Source organism: Rattus norvegicus, chromosome 1 (genome assembly GCF_021556685.1).
Source record: "Rattus norvegicus strain SHRSP/BbbUtx chromosome 1, alternate assembly SHRSP_T2T, whole genome shotgun sequence".
Classification (NCBI taxonomy): Eukaryota; Metazoa; Chordata; class Mammalia; order Rodentia; family Muridae; genus Rattus; species Rattus norvegicus.
Genome location: NC_141534.1, coordinates 261,715,253 through 261,738,211, shown reverse-complemented (window position 1 = coordinate 261,738,211; position 22,959 = coordinate 261,715,253). Strand labels below are relative to the sequence as shown.

The 22,959-nt window shown below is 39.1% G+C and overlaps 1 long non-coding RNA gene across 1 annotated transcript in view; it reads left to right on the top strand.

The window, feature by feature from the left end:
- The window catches only part of LOC120100053 (uncharacterized), a 156,230-nt gene that overhangs the window by 125,766 nt on the left and 7,505 nt on the right, over window positions 1-22,959 (top strand). Inside the window, exon 3 of the long non-coding RNA XR_015648226.1 lies at window positions 6,118-6,181. This is a non-coding gene — a long non-coding RNA (uncharacterized LOC120100053). The remainder of the gene's footprint in view (window positions 1-6,117; window positions 6,182-22,959) is intronic.

Sequence of the window (22,959 nt, the reverse complement as noted above, 5' to 3'; positions counted from 1 at the left end):
GTGTGTGTGTATTCAGAAGTTGATATTAAACAGTATCCTTAATCCCTTCTCCATCTCAGCCTCCTTTTCTTTTGATTAGGTCTCTCAGTGAATTTGGGGCCAATCATCACAGCTAGACTGACTGCCACCAAGCTCTGCAGCTCTCCCTGTCTGTGCGTCCTTGGCCTGGGGTTACACACGTGACACCAAATCTGAATTTTAAGTGGATTCTAAAAATCCACACTTAGGTTCTTATTTGTACACAGCAAGCACTTTGTCCACTAGGCCATCTCCCCGGCTCTCAGTTAATATTTTACCATTCGTAGGTTTCCCTTCCATCCCCCCATCTGACCTGGCAATCACCCTACTAGAATAGCACACATCACAATATTAGTTCACTCATGGGTCTGAAATACAACTGATGAAGTGTGCCCACCTCCTACACACGACTACCTCTGAAGCCCGCACATTTTAGTTAGTGCACACCCCTCCGTATGATACACCAAGGAACAGAAACTTCATTCTGAGGTAACGAGAAAGGCAGTTAAGCCTCCTATGAAAGAATGTGATGAGAACAGAGTTATCCTGTGGAGCAGACTGTGGCATTTATGAGATAGTGATGAAGGGGAATAAGAGGGGTTGGATGATCATTTTAATAACCTGCGATATGAGAAATGGAGTTTCAGTTGTGGCAAGGGATTGATATTAAGGAGGTAGAAAAGGGGAAAAATTACATTTTAATATCAAAACATTCAATATTTGGAGACAGAATCTACTCTTTCCCTCACTACTCATATTTAATCAAGAAGGTTCACTTGGGTTTCTGGTTTACATTTTTGAAGAGATAAGGGTAACATTTCTCACACAGGGAAAGAGTAAGAATATGAGCAGAAGATCTATTCAGTTTTTAAAACGCTAGACCTGAAATCTTCATTCGTGTCTCTCCTTACCCCCACCCCTAGCTGTAGGGATCTTCCAATAAGTGAGAGCGGAGCACTACCCACAAGGAACACAGGGAAAAAGACCTGGAAGTGAAGCTTTAGAGGAACAAGAATGCTGGATGACAAGGTGGAGAAAGACAAGCCAGAGATGAGCTGTTCAATTGGATGCAACAGAGAACAGTACAAAAGCCTATGTGGGCTGGAATCGGGCCAGCGAGAACATGGCTCTAATTATGATGACATAGCTTAAGGAATACACTAGGTCCTTCTATCCTTTGCCATTACTATTGTGCTGTTCTCATGGGTTTGACCCAGGAAGAGTTCATCACTTTCATTTTTAATCTGCAACCCAGATCTGTGTGGTGGCTGTTGGAGAAGAACTGACATTCTCCAGTGAGCAAACAGCGGAGACCAAAGATTAGGGAAGCTTGTGGTCCTTTCCAGCTCCCAGCGTGGTACTGTCATAAGAAAAGCCAATTCTTGCTCTCATTTTCCATCTGGAAAATTCAATCCATTGTAAATTGAAACAAATAAAACCCTACGTACTACAAATAGCATTCGAGGTGTTCGGTGATTCGCAGGCTGATGATATCGAGAGATGGTTTTTTATCAGCTTTGAAGGAAATATTCATCACCATTTTGGCAGCGTTGTCACTCAGACTTGGAAGCATCCTTTATATTTGCCTGAGTAGAAAAGACAGGAGCAAGCTCTTGGAAGAAAGGTGTGGAACTTGAGTCGTCTGAGGTACTGTGTTAAGCCTCTTACATTAAAAATAAAAAGCAACGACTAACCCTGACCCAAAACTGTCAGTGTCAAGGCCTGGTCATTATCTCATGCCCTGTAAACATGTGGGTGACAATTTCATTTTCCCTGAGGCGGAATATAGAAAATATCAAGTCATGCTAGTGACAAAACTTGGGCCTGTCGTAGTTGCTGCTTCTGTCGCCCTTGCCTCACTCAGCGAAGTGGGAATCTGATCTGAAGGCACTCCTTCTCCTCAGGAAGGTGTGGTGACAAAGGAACTCACCGTTCACACAGTCTCTTCCATGCTGAGTACAAAGTGAGAATTTGTGTGAGGAGTCCACTCGAGTGACTTTAAAGTTATCAAACTATATCGACAAACTGGAAGCCATCTCTCAATTCTCTACTTAACAGCAGCACAGGGATTTAACCCAGGACATGAATTTTCGATCCTTGCCAAATTGTAGTTTAGGCAAATACGATGACAGCCACAGGTTATCTTCAGGAAAACAGAATTGTTCATTAGAGTTAGATAAAGGATTTCTGTGGATATTGGGACTCTAAGAAATGAGAAACAGTGCCTCACGCCAAGCTTAGAAGAACCTCTACACACATGGTGCTGTTTATCCTGCAGTGCTTAAACAACTCATTTTGCCAGCTGGTTTCCTGCAGAGGCGCTACAAGAAGCCCAAAGCATCTCGCCTTGTTTAGTTATCCACACCTTACATTCTTCATTAAGCTGTCTAAACTTTCAAATTGCTGAGTGCTGACAAGGAGGAAGGTTTCTTTGGCATTGTCTACATGAAGACAAATGGCTGCTTATCCCAACATGGAAGAAAAAGGTGGAATCATGTAAATCCATTTCCAAGTTTGCATATGTTTAGGACAGTCTAGGAAGGATAAAACAATTGGTTCTACTACTGGGGTGTTATCGCTATTATTGTTGTTGCTGCTAATGAAGGAAATGAGTATGCTCATGAGGGAAATGGTTAGGTGCAGAGCATCTGAGGAAGAGCGGGCTTTAAGAATTTAGCTGAAATGCCCAACAAAGGGGAGGGAGAGTGGGTAGAGACCATATCCAGAGGTTAGGCAAGGCCCACAGATGAAGGATGGGGCCACCCACTCATCTTCACATTTTTAAACCAGAAATGCTCTTGTCTAAAGGAAAGATGGAGTCAAAGTGTGGTACAGAGACTGAATGAAAGGTCATCCGGAGACTGCCTCACCTTGGGATCCATCCTATATACAGACACCAAACGCAGACAATATTGTGGATGCCAAGAAATGCTTGCTGACAGGAGCCTGATATACCTGTCTCCTGAGAGGCTCTGTCAGAGTCTGACAAATACAGAGGCAGATGCTCACATCCAAAACCACAGGAACCCCAATGGAAGAGTTAGAGAAAGGACTGAAGGAGGTCAAGAGGTTTGCAACCCCCTAGAAAGAACAACAATATCAACCAACCAGGCCCTCCACAGCTGCGAGGGACTAAACCACCAACCAAAGAGCACACATGGAGGGACCCATGGCTCCAGCCACATATGTAGCAGAGGATACCCTTGTGGGGCATTAATAGGAGGAGAGGTCTTGGTCCTGTGAAGGCTCAATTCTCCAGGGTAGGAGAATGACAGGGTGGTGAGGGGGGAGTGGCTGGGGGGTGCGCCCTCATAGAAGCAGGGGGAGGGGAGATGGGGGGTTCCAGAGAGGAAACTAGGAAAGGGAGTAACATTTGCAATACAAATTCATAAAATATCCAATAGAAAAAAATTTCACCAAGAGCTTCACATTCAAATGTTCATGTTCAGCACGTTATAAGTGGCCATGTGACTATGTTTCCTAATGAAAATATGATAAATATATGTTACTTTGTGCTGGAAGCTTTGAAAATCATGTTGAGGAGCCTTTGATTTTTTCTCTTCTCTTAAACCAAAAAAAGCGCCAAGTAGAATTGATTCCTTGTCACCCTATCCCTGTGTAAGAACAGTAGTGGCAAAAGCATCCTTGCTGACTGGTAATGAGCAGGGAGTATGAGTGAACAATAAGCCATTTACACTTTTAAACCTTAAAAATTCTATGATCTTTCCTATTTTTCATTATGTTTTCATTGCAACATAATCTATTTTATCATGATTGATATGCTCATGAAATATTAGAATATTCAGGGACAGAATCCAAACATCTAAGTTGTGTTATATTAATTGGTCTTCTAGAGAAAGGTGTGCTAAAATGAATGCCCTCTTGTATATCTTATCACCTGCATTTGGGGAATAGGGCAGTGAAGATGTGTATTTCATAAATGGTGTTCATGGCTAGTTGGTAATCTGGCTTCAGAAATCATGCATAGCTTTGCTATAAACATCTACAGTTTAGATATCAGAGAGAAGAGTGACCTTTTCCAGTTCTGTGATCACAGATAGAATTCCTCCATTACTCTGCAGTTTTCCATTTAGTTCTGCTATGGTCTGAATTTGAAATGTGTATTCACAGGCTGCTCTTTCGAATGTTGAGCTTCTGGCTTAGAAAGCTGTTCAGATGGATGTATATGGAGGCTTTAAGAAGTAGTTCTTTGTGCCTAAAATGGATTACTAAGGACAGGACTTCAAATTGTATGCGCTCTGGTCCCAGTACTGATTCTGGTTCCCTACAGTATAAGAAAGCGCTGCCTCCCACTTCAGCCATCAGAACAGAGACCCTCTATGACGCCTTCTCCATCAAGATGGACTGAGCCATCTGAAACTGTAAGCCTAAATAAATCTTCCTACCTTAAGTTGATTTTTGTCAGGCATTTTACTGTAAGTACATGAAAGTGAACTAACAAGTTATATAAACTCTGGTCTAGCCCTCCTACACAAGTCAATTAATCTTCCTGCTGGAATATACTTCTGCTAATACTGAAGAAAATATACACAAACAAAAGCCACACCATTAAATAACCAAACTATCTCTCCTAATGAAATTGGAAGAGAGTTTATATTTTCTACGTATCAAACATTTGGAGATTGAGGGATCAATGATATTGTTGAAGTCAGCATTTTTCCATTCTTTCGGCCATGTCTCTTCCATTTGAGACATCTTGGTTGATCAAAGGCTGTTTCACTTCGAGTTTCCACAACTCCTCTAAGAAAATAAAAGCGATGGAGGAAAAACAGATGAGGACTGGGGCTAGTAAGTGAACTTTATTCTTATTTATCAAGATGGTGGAGTGTGGATATTTCTCGAAACCAGAGAGAATTGCTGAAGCTGAGAAACTGTGGATTGATGGATTTCGATGAGTCCATTTCTTCGGAGTGAGAATAATCTCCCCCAGAAATAACTGCAGCTCTTGCCATAGAGAAAGACGAAAATGAACCTAATATTTACCATACAACTGATTTGTGTTCAAGCTATGTCCTGAGATGAAAGCTGATGTCCTTTCAGTGCACCTGATGAATTGTGTGCTGCCCAATTCTCAGCAAAGGTCAATGTAAGAGTGTGGAAAAAGGATGCACTTTAGGACAAGGAACATTGTTTATAGATTCTCTGCTGGGTGGTCATGACACTCTAGATACTTTTGTTTTTATGAATTAATACTCTTAGAATGAAGATCAAGAGCCCTTGACTGCTTAGCATTTTTTAGAAATCTGTAGGAATATACTCAGTGGAAATGCGACTCATTAACTCTGGTTCTTGCTAAGCACACTTGAGTGGTATCACGTGCTAAGATTTGGATCCAGTTAAACCTGAGTTTGCTTCAAGGATTTGCTCTTTGGTTTCTGTTTGGCAGCCATTTGATTACATGCTTAGGTAACTTTACCTCAGTGAGTTTCACTTTTATATATGCATAATAAACTTGATATCCGAGGCTTCTAAATAATTTATATTAGAGTAGATTATCAACATTTATTATCAGTACTCAGATTCTTCACAAAGTCAAATCACAAAGAACAACTGTTTCCCTTAGACAAGAAATGCAGAAAGGTTTCCTTTTTAAATAATAAATTCTGACACCATGTCCTACCGTGAATCTAATCTTTCTTCACTACTTCAAGCACTCTACATAACTAGGAGACAAAGAAAATTCTGAAAAATATCTCTTATTTCTTTCAATTTCCCTGAGACTTAGCTATTGGGTTTCTAAGTGATTCTTTAAATTATTCTTTATGCCATAGTATTGTATAATTTATACAGAATGCACTCCCCTGTCTTGTATTATTTAATTCTCCAAAGTGTTTGGAGAAAGGATTTTATTTAAAAGCACTGACATACACTAAAGCGGCATTGTTCCAGTGTCTTGCATCTTTAATAAAGTCTCTCTCAAACAGCATTTCAGTAAATGAAACATATCCAAGAATGACAAATTTTCATATATCCAAGGTGTGCTCTGACCAACCTGGGGACATAAAGCATAATGTTATATAAGAACCCAGAGGTTTGCGTTTGATTTGATTTGCCTTTCTTTCATTCTTTTCTTCTAAGGAAGATTACCTACTTCTGAAGCCATAATCATGAGCATTTGAAGAAATGCCTCAGACGATGGCAGGTAAGTGCACCATTAAGCATGGAGACATTTAGTGGCATCATTCTACCTCTAGTTGTCAGGATGAAGATGTATACGCATGAACATGCATGCAGATGCTACAACAAAGAAAGGAAAAGGTCCTTATCAACTTGAATTATTGGTAATGTCTGCGGGCTTACTGCAAGCTTCACTCAAAACACATGTGCGGGAAACAGAGAGGATGCTTGACGGACTTACCCCAGTCCGAGTGAAATTTATGGGGTGGTTTCAAATACCTCGAAGCAAAATAGCTAGGGAGAAGAAACAGAATCACAGCTATCAGCATTGTGAGACAGAAACAAAGCAAAGGGCTTTTAAAAATACATGTGATACCCATTCCTTGTGATAAACCCGATGTGATGGTACTACTACAAATCGGCTTGTCTCCTCACTCTAGGGTGAACGGCTGAGTATAATGGGAAATAATCATTTGCTCTTTCATGGCTATAAGAAAAATGCAAGGCTTGTCTAATAGGGGAGAAAGTTTCTTTCTTCATTGTAAAGACTGAAGGATACTGCCCAGACAGCTTCTCTCCCACGCGGTCACTGATGGGAAAACAAAGTGCAAAATGCCAGGCAAACCTGGCTCTTACAGCCCCAGTCTTTCAGATAAAAATATTTAATGCTATGAGTTCCAGCATCTTCTTCTGACGATGCCCACCTCTTAGAAGAAGGACACATCCAGGAAGCTGTCTGCTAACTCATACAGCAAAATATGTGTTTAATAATAAATGTAGCAAAGAAGTCAGGAGCTTTGATTCAATCTGTTTGTGTTGCTATAACAAACCATAAACTAAGTGGCTCAGTTTCATTGTGTGTAGAAGGACACAAGGTCCTTGTGCTCAAGGATAGAAATAGAGAAACCAGAACGGTTAAACATGCAGTCTTTTCTCTTTGATTGGAGAGATTTTGCACCTGTCCAGCCCAGAAGGCTGGGAGTAGAAGTCATTTAACAGTCTGGTGTTCTTTTGTTATTTTGTAGTGACAAGCTTCACCAAATCCCCTTATCCTGATTATAGTTTCTCTGCCAGTTGAACCCTTCCTTATGAAAGATGTCCCATTTGTTTATGTTACAAGCCCTTCCCTCCTAAACTCTTACTTTGAGCATTGTTTCTCTGTCAATACAACACATTCCTGTGGACAAAGTCACAGGTACTTTACGAAAGAGTTTCAATATAATCATACCCTGAGCTTTACTGTGATATTCATCATAAGGGAACCTTTTTCCCCAAAATAGTTGTGTGTTTAAACATGTAAAAAATAAATTCCTGGCAACCAGACTCTAGAAGTTTGAACCAGCCATGCTAATTAAGTTGAGCCTAACCAGGTACATTTCTCTGCCAGCAGTAAAGCTTTCAGGGATGCCCACATTTATTACTTCATTTCTAACAAGTGTAGAATGAGTACATCATGGACAACGCCACAGCATGATGGGACTGTTTCTAGAGTGAGTAGACTGATATCGTTCTTTATTCTCCCTTAGATGGGATAACTTTTTATGAACACGTGTACCCCCATATTGCCACCAAATTTGGAATTTGCATTAATACCTGAGAAGGCAAAGGAAAATATTTATTCTATTTATTTTTCCAGTCCAATTTATCTATTTAATGTGTTTGAGAAAGCATGGATTTATTTATAGATAGGAAAAGAAGAGCAATTATACTTTCCTATTCCCTTTGAATTTTGGTTTCTTCCTTTTCCTCTATTTCTTGGTTTAATAACCTTTTTCTAGTTCTGTCAAGTTAGCCTGCAAGTTGGAGGAAAAGGTAGATTCTTCTGTAGAGAGAATCTCTTATAAACATCACCTGCCAATAAGAAGTTGATGGCCAATGAGCTGAAATAAGAGGTGAGACACTGGTAGAAAGAGAGAGGATTCCGGAAAACAGTAAGAGATAACAAAAGATATGGGGAGAGCTGAGAGAGACAAGAATAGAGACAGATGAGAATACAGGCATAAATCAGTAGGGAGATGCTGAGGAGACGAGAAGGAAGGAGCAGCTGGAACTGAAGGAGAGATAATTAACCAAGTGATAGACATAGAATAGTTTAGTTAATAAATGGTTCAATAAGTTAAGAGCTAGTCAAGGAATGAGCCAAAGTCATGGCCTAGGTATTTTATGATAACTAATTAGTCTCAGAATCGTTATTGGTGGGAATTAAGCAGCTCAAGGAAAAACTAATATATTTGCAAATGGTGCCCATCCTGAAAGGCATATAATCCAGACCTTTTAATGTCATATTCAGTTGTAAGAGTCATTATACAGAAAACTTACAAGAATGATGGGAAAACCTAAAGTTATGTAAGACAGGGAATAAAAAATCACACAGTGAAAACCAACCTTGGAAATTGTGGCTGGGTGCTGGGAACTCTGCTGGGCATATGACACAACAAATTCCCGTGCTCTTTAGGCGATAAAGACACTAATTATAGATGGAGACCGGACTCCACAGTTGAGAACACGTGTTGCTCTTGCAGAGGACCTGGCTTTAGCTTTGACTGGAATGAGCCCAGCACCAGTTTTCTCTGGAAGGCCATAATGAGTAGGGGTAGTATCAGGGTTTTTCAGGAGCAAAACTTGGTTTTGCAAGGACAAAAATTGTTTACATTTAGTAATATTTACCTTTTTTAACTCTTTGTTAGTCCGAGACCAAAAGCCATTGACTTCCAGTAATTAACTCCTGCTACTCAGTAGCTTACTCTTCATCTTGGTATTTTACTCGGGCTTTTTGTTCTTCCCTCTGACTCTTTGTTATTTTCTCCAAGGCCCCTTGATGAGCCTGATCCCAAGAGAGGCTCAGAGTTCTTTAACTACTCTTGAGACAGCGAGAAAGCAATAAGTCAAACACACAGAAAGGAAAGTTTTACAAGGGCAACTCATACAGACAGGCATATTCACACACACACATACACACACACACACACACACACACACACACACACACACACACACCTGGTGGGAGCCAACCACTTGTTTCATCCAGTCCACAAGCGTTCACGCATACTTACATAAATATACTCACACCTATAGAAGAATGTATGTACATACATATAGATATACAGACATAGACATATACACTTTTGGGAGATGAGGCTGAGCCCCAAATGCCACATCTTATTCTTTCTCTGTTGTCTTCTTATACTGTCATAGCTAAAATTTCTCTAGACAATTACCTCATAAATAAAATGTTACACAAAGAGGGAGTTACAGAAAGATGTTGGTACTAAGTTCAAAGCAGTGTTTGGTTTTATAAGCTCATTAGAAGTTCAGAGCAACAGCTTCACATGGCCTGGATTTATCCTGGTACATACCTATGGCTTCTGCCTTGGACCTGACCTAGAATGAATGTTTTCCTCAGTCATAAGTCTGTCCCAAGCCTGCTTTCTTACCCTAGTGCAATTAGCCCATGACACATGAAAATTCAGAGAACACTATTTGCACCTCTTTAAAGAGCTGTAAATCACTTGTACAAAATAGTAATTTTTAAAATTATCAGAAATTATGAAAATCTCTACTTGTCTACACAGCATTACTATGATAATATATCCTCATTGATCTGCAGAAATTCTGCCCAATAGGGTGGGCTAATGCCTAGGAATCATTAGGCTATGTAATAGTAGCAGGAAAGGCATACCTGTAGCGAGAAGTGATCCTGGAATAAAAATCTCGGAAAGCCCTGCAATTCAGAGTTTGGAACAATCAGCTCTAAATGTCTTCATCAAATCTCTCTTCTTGGGGTCAAGGAATTCTGTGGAAGAGGAGAAAGAATATAAATGCAGGAGAGAATGGACACACACACACGCGCACACGTATGCACACACACACACACACACACACACACACACACACACACACGGCCTAAATAACAAAAACAATAATAGCAACAACAACGACAACAAAAGCAACTCTGTCGAAGTCAACATTATCAAAATTCATTCTCTAATGAGGAATCTCATGTGTACTTACAGAGACTGACCCCGGAGGAGCCCACAGAGATCTGCACTAGAACCTCTGCACTTACACTATGGCTTCTAGTTCAGTGTTATGGAGTTTTGAGTGTGTGAACAAGTGAGCCTATGACTCTGGTGCTGTCTCTTGGCTTCTTTTCTTTCTGTTAGTCTACCTTATTTAATTCAAATGTGATAGTTTTGATTTATCTTATTATATTTTATTTTGTTATTTTTAAATGAACAAATAGTTGTAAACCTAGCCACTAGGGTAAAGACTAACAAAGAAATTAGGAGATGAAAGAAATCTGGTTTTTTGCCAATGTAATCGTACTGAGTAAACCAACCACTCCAGGGCAGATCTTATACTCAGAAGTACTTGACCAAAAATTGATGGCTATAACAGGGTTTTATTTTGTTTCCTGTATATAGTTATATTTGGTTACAGCTTGATTACTTTTTTGTTTTTTGTTTGGGTTGATAATGTTTTCTTGTTTTTGCTTTTACCCTATGTTTTGGGAGTTTTCTTGTCATGTCCCCCCCTTGTTTATTGAAAATAGATTATTTTCTAATACTGTATATCCTGATTATAGTTTCTTCTCCTTCTACTTCTCCCAGATTCACTTCCTTTCTCTCTCTCTTAGAACAGAATAGGCTTCTAGAAGATAATGACCAAACATAACAAAATAAAATATAATAAGATGAAGCAAAAACTACCATATCAGTGTTGGACATGGCAACCCAACAGGAGAAAAAGAGCCCTAAAAACAGGTACAAGCTTCAGAAACACATTCACACAGTCAGGAGTCCCACTAAAATACTAAGCTGAAGGCTAGAGACTAAGAAAAAGCATTGTTCTTTGTAAACTGACAGTGAGGCCCCACTGCTGAGGACACCCACACAAGACTCATTGAATATTAATTCAAGATGGCACCTACACAGAAACTTTGTCCCTACATTTTAGTTTCTTTAGTGTAGAGATGCAGTCTTCAGGCTACCAAAAAATAAATATGGACACCAACATTTTACCTACAATCTGTTCTGTCCTGCCGAGAAATATGCTACAGCAAAGGTGGCAAAGAATTTGCTTGGTTGGTTAGTTGGTTGGTTGATTTATTGATTTATAAAACACTTCTCTTTGCAGAGAGCCTGACTGGCCTAGAACAGGTTGAAGCAAGACACAGTTTTGGACATAGAGGTAGCTTTAAAGATTGATGGTCTCTGGCCTTCTAGTTTTCTAACTATGCTACTGAATGCTTGCTGACAACATCTAAAACAGCCTAAAAACTTTCTTGCTTATTTTGGGTGTCAAAAACCATTGACTTGTAGTCTCTAGGGAGGTTTGACATAATTATAGTAAGGATTAATACTTACTACTATAATTTTAGGAATTCTTATAGATTCATTATTAATAATTAAGAAATCATCTATTTGTCTATATAGCACCACTACAACACAGTAAATCTTTGTTGTTCTGCAGAAATCTGCTCAAAAAAGGTGGGCTAATACCTAGTGATTGTTATATATATTTAATAGTAGCAGGAAAAACATTAATAGCAGGAATCTTTTCTCAAATGTAATTTCTACAGCCTCGCCTAGAAGAACAAATTCATCATAGCTTTATAGTCCATGGTGGAACCATCTCAGGAAGATCACATGGTAGTTTTAGCTTCTCCTACATGGCTCCTGGCAGTGTTTTCTCATAGTAATGAAAGTAATGAGTGTGGGGAATTCATAAAGAGAAGCAAACTGTTGCTTTGATAAACTTGACCATGTGGCCCTTAGAATTTTGGAACATGCTTGTGGAAGGAATGAGAAAGAGTTTGAAAATAAGAACTAGAAAATCCCTTAAATTTTGTGAGTATAGCTTAACATGCCTGTCTGTTTGGAATTTGGAAGACCATAGGCTAAGAGAAATGTGGACAGTGGAGGCTTCGTTCATGACCTTTCAAAGGGTAACAAAGTTCTAATTGTGAACTGTACTAGAGGCTGCTAGGGTACTAGAGTTAAAAGTATTGAACTAATGTACTTGATGAGGAATTTTCAAAACAAGCTATGCAGCATATAGTTTTGTTATTTCTCATTGTCTTAGCTAAAGTTCTATTGCTGTGAAGAAACACTATTACCAAGCCAACATAGAAAGAATTTATTGAGACCTACCATTTCAAAGGACTAGTTTAGTCCATGATCATAATGCTAGAGAACATGGCAGCAAGGAGACATTGAGCCAGAGAAGTAGTTAAGAGCTTAAATTTGAGGGAACAGCCATGAAGCACACCACACAAGCACACATGGACACACACACACACACACACACACACACACACACACACACACAAATTCAAAGCCCACTTTAGTTTTGCAACTCTTATCCAGGTTTCCAATGAGAAACAGTAACAAGTTGCACAGAAATAAATTTTTTAAATGTACACATTGTTAACAAAAAGAGCTTGAGGGACTTTAAAGCTGAAGCCATAATGCATGCTAGAAAATATATTTTAATTAATAAAGGAAAAACGTCCTGTTCTTCACTGGGACAGCAGGACAGGAAAGTCAGAGTAAGACCCACACCCATTAAAGGTCCCAACTTCCAAAAGTAAAATTAATTCGAAGAAAGAAAGCCTATCTCAAAAATGCAGTATAAGAGTTCCAGGGAACAAAACAATTGTGGTATGTACATACACAGGTTGCAGCAACTGTAATCCAAGGGAAGCAGGACCTATGCCAACCTTCCAGCAGAACTTGCCAATATTGCTCTTGTAATGCTGGTTTTTACATACATGAAAATGTAGGACTGGAATAGGACATCTTATATCAAGTTTCTAAAAAGCCACTGAGGTCTTAAAATGCATTGCATCAGGGCCTCATAAGAAAGTTTTATGAAACAAGTAACTTTGAAACTGTTAAGATGAAGCCAAAGTTGCAGTGGAAATTCCAGGGCTTTGGAAGTATCAGAACCTTGAGATTTCCACTGAAGAAAACTGCATGTATGAAGTTTAGTAGCCTCAAAAGATACTCTGTGTGCTCTAAGCAGCGGAGTGGAAGAGGCAGAGCTCCCCAGTTCTTTGGAGAATGAATTATTTCATCCTAATTCTAGGATGCGATGCCAAGCATGGAGCTACAGTATTTATTATTTTCTATATCAGGTTTTAGACTTGCTTTGGTCTGCTGTCTCTTGTTACTCCCCCATTTTTGGAATGGGAATATTTCTTTTATTTTGTGTCATTAAACACTTGACTTACATAATTTTGTTTGTTTTAATGAGGGGTCAAAGTTAAAATGTTGTTTTGAATCTCAGAAGATATTTTAGAGTTTTGAACTGTGTTAAGAACTCTGGAGCCATTCCCAATTAAATGTTGGTCTTTATAAAGTTACAAAAAAAGAACTGTGGAGAATTTGGGAGCTATAATACACAGTTTACATCTTACGATGGCCATTATTTATAGGAGTCAAAGGTAGTATTGTAGTTTGAATAAGTAGTGTTTCTCATTGGTTCATGTGATTGGACACTTTTTGTAGCCAATTATACTATTTGAGAAGGTTGTGGAACCTTTAGGGAATTGAGTCTTGCTTTAAGAAGCAGGCCATTCTTGATAGACCTTGAATTCTTATGACCCTGACCTAATTTCTGTTTGCTCTCTACACCCAATCTATGGGTGGAATGTGAGTAGTCAGACTCTGACTCTTGAAATATGGTCTTTATTACATAGTCAGAAAATTTCATCTGGGATCTGAACCAAATAAATAGTTTCCTTCTTGCTACATATTCTGTTACAGCAATGAGACGTGTAACCAGTACATATAGAACCCCCTATTTTAGGAGAATAAGGTAAGAGGATTACCAATCTTGTCTAGGTTATGCTAGACAATAATATGACACCTTGTCTTTTAAAAAAAAAGTACAAATTCACTAGAGAAACTAAACAAAGCAAAGCACCCAAAATTGAGATGTTCACACTTGGATTACAATGGATAAATAGAATATAAAAAAGAATGGGGGCCACAATGGAGGAGTTAGGGGAAGGACTAAAGGAGCTGAAGGGGTTTGCAACCCCATAGGAAAAAATGACAATATCAACCAACCAGAGCCCCATATCTCCCAGAGACTAAACTACCAACCAAAGACTATACATGGAGGGACCATGGCTCCAGCATATATGTAGCAGAGGATGGGCCTTGTCTAGCATCAATGGGAGGAGAAGCCCTTGGTTTTGTGATGGTTCATTTCCCCAGTGTACGGGAATGCTAGGATATTGAGGTGAGAGAGCATGGGTAGGAGTGGGAACAACTTCATAGAAGCAAGGGGAGAGGAGATGGGAAAGGCAGAACCTGAAAAAAGGATAGCATTTGAAATGTAAATAAAGAAAATATCTAATAAAGGAAAAAAGGAAGAGAATGTACTTTAGACAGCTACAGAGTTCCACAGAAAAATGCAGACCCTCAGGAGGAGATGGAGCTAGGGATCAGGCTGTGTGTGTGTGTGTGTGTGTGTGTGTGTGTGTGTGTGTTTTTAATTAATTTATTTATTTTTACACTCCAGATTTTATTTCCCTCCTGGTCCACCCTCCTACTGTTCCACATCCCATGTCTCCTCCCCAGGCCCCACCCTACCCCCTGGCTCCATGACGATGTCCCCATCCCCACACCCTATCCAACCAGACCATTAAATTCCCTGGGGCCTCCAGTCTCTTGAGGCTTAGGTGCATCACTCTGACCCAGTAGTCCTCTGCTGTGCATATGTTGAGGGCCTCATGCTGCCTGGTTGGTGATCCAGTGTCTGAGAGATAAAGGAAACTGCTGATTCGCTTACAGGGTTGCCCTCCTCCTTCCAGCTTTTCCTTAATTCGACCAAAGGGGTCGGCAGCTTCTGTTCATTGGTTGAGTACACATATCTGCATCTGACTCTTTCAGCTGCTTGTTGAGTCTTTTGAAGGGCAGACATGATACGTCCCTTTTCGTTAACGCCCATAGCCTCAGTAATAGTGTCAGGTCTTGGAGCCTCTCCTTGAGAGGGATCCCACTTTGGGCCTGTCGCTAGAACTTCTTTTCCTCAGGCTCTTCTCCATTTCCATCCCTGCATTTCTTTCAGACAGGAAGAATTATGGGTCACAGCTTTGACTGTGGGATAGCAACCCCCATCCCTCACTTGATGCCCTGTCTTTCTGCTAGAGGTGGATTCAACAAGTTCCCTCTCCCCATTGTAAGACATTTCATCTAGGGTCCCCCAATTTGAGTCCTGATAGTCTCTTACTTCCCAGGTCTCTGGTACATTCTGGAGGATCCTCCCAACCTCCTACCTCCCAAGGTCACCTGTTTCCATTCTTTCTCCTGGCCCTTAGGGCTTCAGTCCGTTTCTTCCTCCAAATATCAGATCAAGGTCCCCCCCCACACACACATCTCCTTTCCCTCCCCTTTCCCTCCCTCCTTCCCCATTTGTGGTTGCTTTCTTCTCCTACCCAAGTGGGACTGAGTCATCCTTGGGCCCTGTAGCTTGTTGACCTTTTTTAGTTCTGTGGAACTATTTTCTAGTTCCATTCATTTGCCTGCAAAATTCAAGATGTCCTTATTCTTAATAGCTGAAAATTATTCCATTGTGTAAATGAATCACCCATTTTCTGTATCCATTTCTCAGTTGAAGTACACCTGGGTTGTTTCCAGCTTCTGGTTATCACAAATAAGGCCACTATGAACAAAATAGAATATGTGCCCCTGTGGCATGGATATACCTTTGGGTATATTCAAAAAAGTGGTATTGCTTGGTCTCCAGGTAGATCTATTTCCAATTTTCTGAGGAACCTCCAGATTGATTTGCAGAGTGGTTGTACAAGTTTAAAATCCCACCAGCAATGGAGGAGTGTTCCTCTTTCTCTACATCCTCGCCAACATGTGTTCGCACCTGAAGTTTTGCGATCCTAGCCATTCTGATTCATGTCAGGTCAAATTAAAGGGTCTTTTTGACTTGCACTTCTCTGATCATTAAGGATTTTGAACATTTCTTTAGGTGCTTCTCAGCCATTCGAGATTCTTCTATTGTGAATTCTTAGTTTAGTTCTATACCCCATTTTTTGATTGGGTTGTTTGTTTGTTTGTTTGTTTTTTGGTGGTTGGCAGCCCCCACCTAAATATAATAAAAGCAATTTACTGCATACCAACAGCCAATATTTTGATATTGGATATAAATGGAGAAATACTTGAAGGAATCCCACTAAAATCATGGACAGGATAAGGATGCCTACTCTCACCATATCTATTCAATATAGTATGTGAAGTGCTAGCTAGAACAATAAGCCAACAAAAAGAGATCAAGGGGATACAAATTGGCAAAGAAGATATAAAGGTATGACATTTTGCAGATTATATGGTAGTGTACATAAGCAACCCCAAAAATTCTACCAGAGAACTTCTCCAGCTGATAAACAACTTTAGCAAAATGGCTGGATATAAAATAGCTCAAATAAATTAGTAGTGGTCCTTTATAAAAATGATACACAGGCTAAAAAAGAAATTAGGGAAACAACTCCATTCACAATAGCCACAAATAGTATAAAATATCTTGGGGTAACTCTAACCAAAGAAGTGAAAATCTGTACAACAATAACTTCCAATTTCTCAAGAAAGAAATTGAAGAAGATCTCAGAAAATAGAGAGATCTCCCATGCTCATGGATTGGCAGAATTAACATCGTGAAAATGGCCATCCTACCAAAGGCAATTTGCAGATTCAGTGCAATTCCCATTAAAATCTTAAGACAATCCTTCAAAGACATGGAAAAAAGCTATTTTCCAATTCATTTTGAAAGTCAAAAATCCCTGAATAGCTAAAACAATTCTTAACAATAAAAGAAGGGCTGGGGGAATCACCATCCCTGACCTCAAGCTCTACTACAGGCCAATAGTGATAAAAACTGCATGGTATTGGTGCAAAGACAGACAAGTTGATGAATGGAATAGAATTGAAGTTCCAAAAATAAAACCACACACTTACAACTTATGCACACTTGATCATTGACAAAGAAGCCAAAAATATACATTGGAAAAAGAATGCATCTTCAATAAATGGTATTTGTCTAACTGGCTTGTCTGTATGTAGAAAAATGAAAATAGACCCATATTTGTCACCTTGCACAGAGCTCAAATCCACATGGATCAAGGACCTCAACAGAAAACCAGATACACTGAGTCTAATAGAAGAGAAAGTGGAAAAGAGCCATGAACTCATTAGCACAGGCAGAAATTTCTTAAACAGAACTCCAATGGCTCAGGCTGTAAGATCAAGAATTGATAAATGGAAACTCTGTAAGGCAAAGGGCACTGTCAATAGGACAAATCATCAGCCTACAGATTGGGAAAGTATCTTCACTAACTCTACATCCAATAGAGGGCTAATAGGCTGTGTTTATAGATGTTCTGGTGCTGTGCTTTGTAGCACAGAGTTCTCTAGTAGCACAGAGTTCAACACTGACTTTAATCAAACCAGCCACATGGGGAACCAAAATATAAAGGCAACAAGGAAAAATAACACTTGAAATATTAGGAACAATGCACCATGCCCCTAACCACTCCTCTGGCTGAATGAAGCCTTCTATCACAACAGAGGCCAGGCCAGCATCCTGATCTCCAGATAAGACTTCCCTATCCCTGCCTGAATTTTCCAGCATAACCCCAATTTCCCCTACCCTCATCTTCACTGTATCCAGACCAATACCACTAGGAGATTCTCATATCCCAACAGAGGCCAGGCCAACATACTGAACTCCAGGTAAGCCACTGTCCCCTCCACCCTTCCTGTATCTGCCCTATATAAACTCAATTATCTCTCCTCTGTTTGTCACCATATACTTGTCCATACTTCTAGCAGAAGCTTCCTACTCCGCCAGTGGCCAGGTGAGCATCCTGAACTCCAGAGACCAGACCAGCTTCTTGAAAACCAGGCAGAAACCTTATACTCCACCAGAAGCCAGGCCATTAGCTACATCTGAGGCCATACACATCACTAGAATTCCAGCCCTCAACATGTCAAATCCCTCCTGGACCACCATCTATCAGAAATCCAGCTCCCAACTCAGGTGGAGACCCTGTATTCAACCACAGGCCAGGTCAGGCAGAAGTTTAAAGAGGAAACAGAAACCAAGGAAGAAAACACCCATCCAGCAAAGACCAGCCCAGGAATTGGTGCCTAGACGTATAGTCATTCCAAATCCAGATGCTTAAGTGTTGAGTACAGAAAGACAACTAAAGAATACATTATGTAGCATTCTACAGGCCATGGTGGTACTTCAACTTTGAGATTGAGAAGTAAATCCTTTAAATTGTCTAGTAAAGTAATACCACAATCAATGCAAGAGAAGTATGAGTACAGTAAAAAGTGCTTGATGATGAGATACACATTAGCTAACCCAGACTCATGTGCTGATGAATAGATTTGATATGAATGAGAAATGTATCAAGAATTCATGAACTTATCCTTTTTTGGCTGTATTCGATGTGACACCAGAATGGGGTAGGTGAACATCTGTATTCTATGAACCTTTAAATCTAGCTATAGTCTTCTAAGTCTGCATATGATATTACCCATTCATCTTTTGAATTTAAACTGAGTTAGACTTTACAAATTAGAGTGCTGAGAGATATCTATCTCCAATTTATTCCATGATACGACTTTTTTATTCCAAGAAAACAATCACTGGGGTAAGGGGGATACTTTTACTGGCTATTAGTTTGCTTTAATTCTTGCCAAACTATGTAAGTGTGGTTTAATAAAGTTTCTCGAATTGTGGATGTCATTTTTAACTTCTAGAGTTTTGTTCATTGGAACATTTAGTATGACAAAACAGGTCCAAAACCAAGGCAGCAACAAATTCTTTTTCTTAAAATATGTACCAGTAGAGACATTTCTGCTGGAGAGCTAAAACTTTTGAAGTTTGGTCATACATAAAAGAGTTAACTCTGAAAGTTTAGAATGTCTGTGGCTCCTACATCTCGGTATGCAATACATTTTTAAATGAAGGGTGTCCAGTGAATTTTAGCTTGGAACATCTCAAATTATTATTAATACTGTCTCAAATTTATGTATACTAGAAGAAAGAAGACCAGCTATTAGTTTAGAAATATAGGACATGTAGAATCAAAGAATTTATAAATTCGTCCATGTTCAAATTTAGGTAGAGCAATTGGTCATCTATAATGTGTGGCTTTAAAGAACCATATAAGATCACTCTTAATTTTAACTTTAACATTTAACTTAAAATTCTATGCAATATTTATAGAAGCTTCCACATCTATATCTATCTTCTATATTTTTAAAAATGTCTTTTTCTATATGGCATAAATTTTAGCTTCCAGGATTCAAAATTTTTTAACAGCATGGATTCTGGTAAGATATTTGTTGCTGTCATCCCAATTCTTATCTAATGTGGGAAATGTGTTATGGATCCGGGTAACCTTCAATCAATAGTTCTCAACCTACAGGTTGCAACCCCTATGGAACTAAAACTACCCTTTCATAGAAGTCACTTATCAGTAGCCTACATGTAAGGTACTTGTGTTATGATTCGTAACAGTAGCAGAATTATAGATATCAAGTAGCAGCAAAACTATTTTATGATTGAGGGTCGCCACAACATGAGAAACCGAATTAACGAGTCTCAGCTGTAGGACAGTTGAGAACCACTGACCTACTACGTATCACATTGTCACTCATCAACATGCACATGTCACTGCGTTCTCTATGAAGATACACATTGAAGTAGTCAAGGCTAGATAAATAGACAGGGTTGAAAATGTATCCTTCTTCATTATAATTTTGAGGGGAAGAATAAGATATATATGGGGAGAAGTCCCATAGGATATGAACATTGGATTTTATTACTAGAGAAAATCTTGGCCTAATGACCCCAAAACCAACTCAAAATTTTGTTGTACAATTACAATGTCATTTAGGTATAGTTTCTTTTGAAATTTCTGAGTGCTTATTGATGGCAACATGTTGAGAACTATTTTAAAACTAGCCTGGATGCAATGAAACTGATTGTTGATTGATTTTATCATTGTTGACTTTATGGACCATATTGATGATACAGTGGGGAACAGGAGGAAGAATATGTTTTAAAAGGTTTGGTTAGGCATTAGGTAGATGTGGACATTGGTATTAATCATATATTTACAAAATAAATTATTATTTTAATTATGAGTGAGTGACTCCTTCAAAGACTATGCATTTTTTAAACTATTAAAATTAGCTTCATTGCATAACCAAGTATGTGTTCCTCAGAATATACATTTATGTTCTTGTTATTGACATAATTGACTTATTTTCTTATTTCTATTCGCAATGAATACCTTATAGTAGGCATTTGTACAAGTATTTGTTTTGTTCTTTTGTTTTTTTTTTAAATGTTGCTGTCTTTGGACATACTAGAAGACAGCATCAGATCCGATTACAGATGGATGTGAGCCACCATGTGGTTGCTGGGAATTGAACTAAAAACCTCTGGAAGAACAGTCAATGCTCTTAACCACTGAGCCATCTCTCTAGCCCCAGGAATATACTCTTATTCACTGGTCTCATTTTCCTTTTTGTCCTATTCTCCAGCACCAAACAAGCATTAATCTATTATTTCTCCCAATCTACCCTTGAAAGACTACACACTTCACAGCTTTTTAAAATTTTTATTTGTCTTGGATAGTTTATGTATTTACATTTCAAATGTTATCTCCTTTCCTCCCTCTCCCATATCCTCTCCTCTTCCCTCTGCTTCTATGCGGACGCTCCCACTCCTACTGACCCACTCCCAGTTCAATGCCCTGACATTACCCTACATTGGGGAAATGACCCATCACAAGACCAAGGACTTTTCCTCCTATTGATAATGAATAATGCCACCCTCTGCTACATGTGCAGTTGGAGTCAAGAGTCCCTCATGTCCTCTTTGGTTAGTGGTTTAGTTTCTAGGAGCTCTGGTGGGTTGATTGGTTGATATTGCTGTTCTTCCTATGGGATTGCAAACCCCTTCAGCTCCTTGAGTCTTTTCTCTAACTCCTCCATTGAGGACCCCCTTGTCTAGTTCAGTGGTTAGCACGCATCCTCATCTGTATCAGTAGGGCTCTGGCAGAGCCTCTCGAGAGACACCCATATTTGGCTCCTGTCAGCAAGCACTTCTTGGCATCAGCAATAATGACTGGGTTTGGTGGCTGCATATGGGATGAACACCCAGGTGGGGTAGTGTCTGGATGACCTTTTTTTCAGTCCCTGCTCCACTCTTTGTCCCTTTATTTCTTCCTGTGAGTATTTTGTTCTCCCTTCTAAGAAGGAATGAAGTATCCACATTTTGGTTGTCCTTCTTCTTCAGCTTTTGAATTTTTTTCTTAGTTATTCCAAACTTTTGGGCTAATATCCACTTATCAGAGAGTGCATACCATGTATGTTCTTTTGTGACTGGGTTACCTCACTCAGGACAATATTTTCTAGTTCCATCAATTTGTCTATGAATTTCATGAAGTCATTGTTTCAATAGCCAAGTAGTACTCCATTGTGTAAATGTACCACATTTTCTGTATCAATTTATCTGGCGAAGGACATCTGGGTTCTTTCCACTTTCTGCCTATTATAAATAAGGCTGTTAGAACATAGTGGAGCATGTGTTTTTGTTGTATGTTGGAGCATCTTTTGGGTTTATTCTCAGGAGTGTTATAGCTGGGTCCTTAGGTAGTTCAATGTCCAGTTTTCTGAGGAACCACCAGAATGGTTTCCACTGTGGTTGTACCAGATTGCAAGCCCAGCAACAATAGAAAAGTGTTTCTATATCTTCACATTCTCTCCAGAATCTGTCACCTAAGTATTTAAACATAGCCATCCTGTTGGTGTGAGGTGGAATATCAAGGTTGTTTTAATTTGAATTTCCCTTATGACTAAGGATGTTGAACATGTGTTAGGTGCTACTAAGACATGCTATGTTCCTCAGTTGAGAATTTTTTGTTTAGCTCTGTACCGCATTTTTAATAGGATTATTTGATTCTTTGAAATTTAACTCCTTGAGTTCTTTGTATATAGTAGATATTAACCCTCTAAGGAATATAGGATTGGTAAAGACCATTTCCCAATATGTTGGTTGCCGTTTTGTCCTATTGACAGTGTCCTTTGCCTTACAGAAGCTTTGCAATTTTATGAGGTTCCACATGTTGATTCTTGATCTTAGAGCATAAACCATTAGTGTTTTGTTCAGGAAATTTTCTCCTTGCCTATGTGTTCAAAGATGTTCCCCACTTTCTCTTCTATTAGTTTCAGTGTATCTGATTTTTATATGGAGGTCTGTGGTCCACGTGGACTTGAACTTTATTCAAAAAGATGAGAATGAGTCAATTTGCATTCTTCTACATGCTGACCTCCAGTTGAATCAACACCATTTGTTAAAAATGCTGTCTTTTTTCCATTGGATATTTTTAGCTCCTTTGTCAAAGATCAAGTGACTATAGGTATGTGGGTTCATTTCTGGGTCTTCAATTTTATTCCATTAATCTACCTGCATATCAGTGTACTAAAACCATGAATTTTTTTATCATGATTTCTCTGTAATACAGATTGAGGTCAGGAATTATGATTCTTCCAAAACTTCTTTTGTTGTTGAGAATATATTTTGCTATCCTGAGTTTTTTTGTTATTCCAAATGAATTTGCAAATTGCTCTTACTAACTCTATTCAGAATTGAGTTGGATTTTTGATGGCAATTGCATCGAATCTGTAGATTGCTTTTAGCAGCATGGCTATTTTTACAGTTTTAAACATGCTCATCCATGAACATGGGAGATCTTTCCAT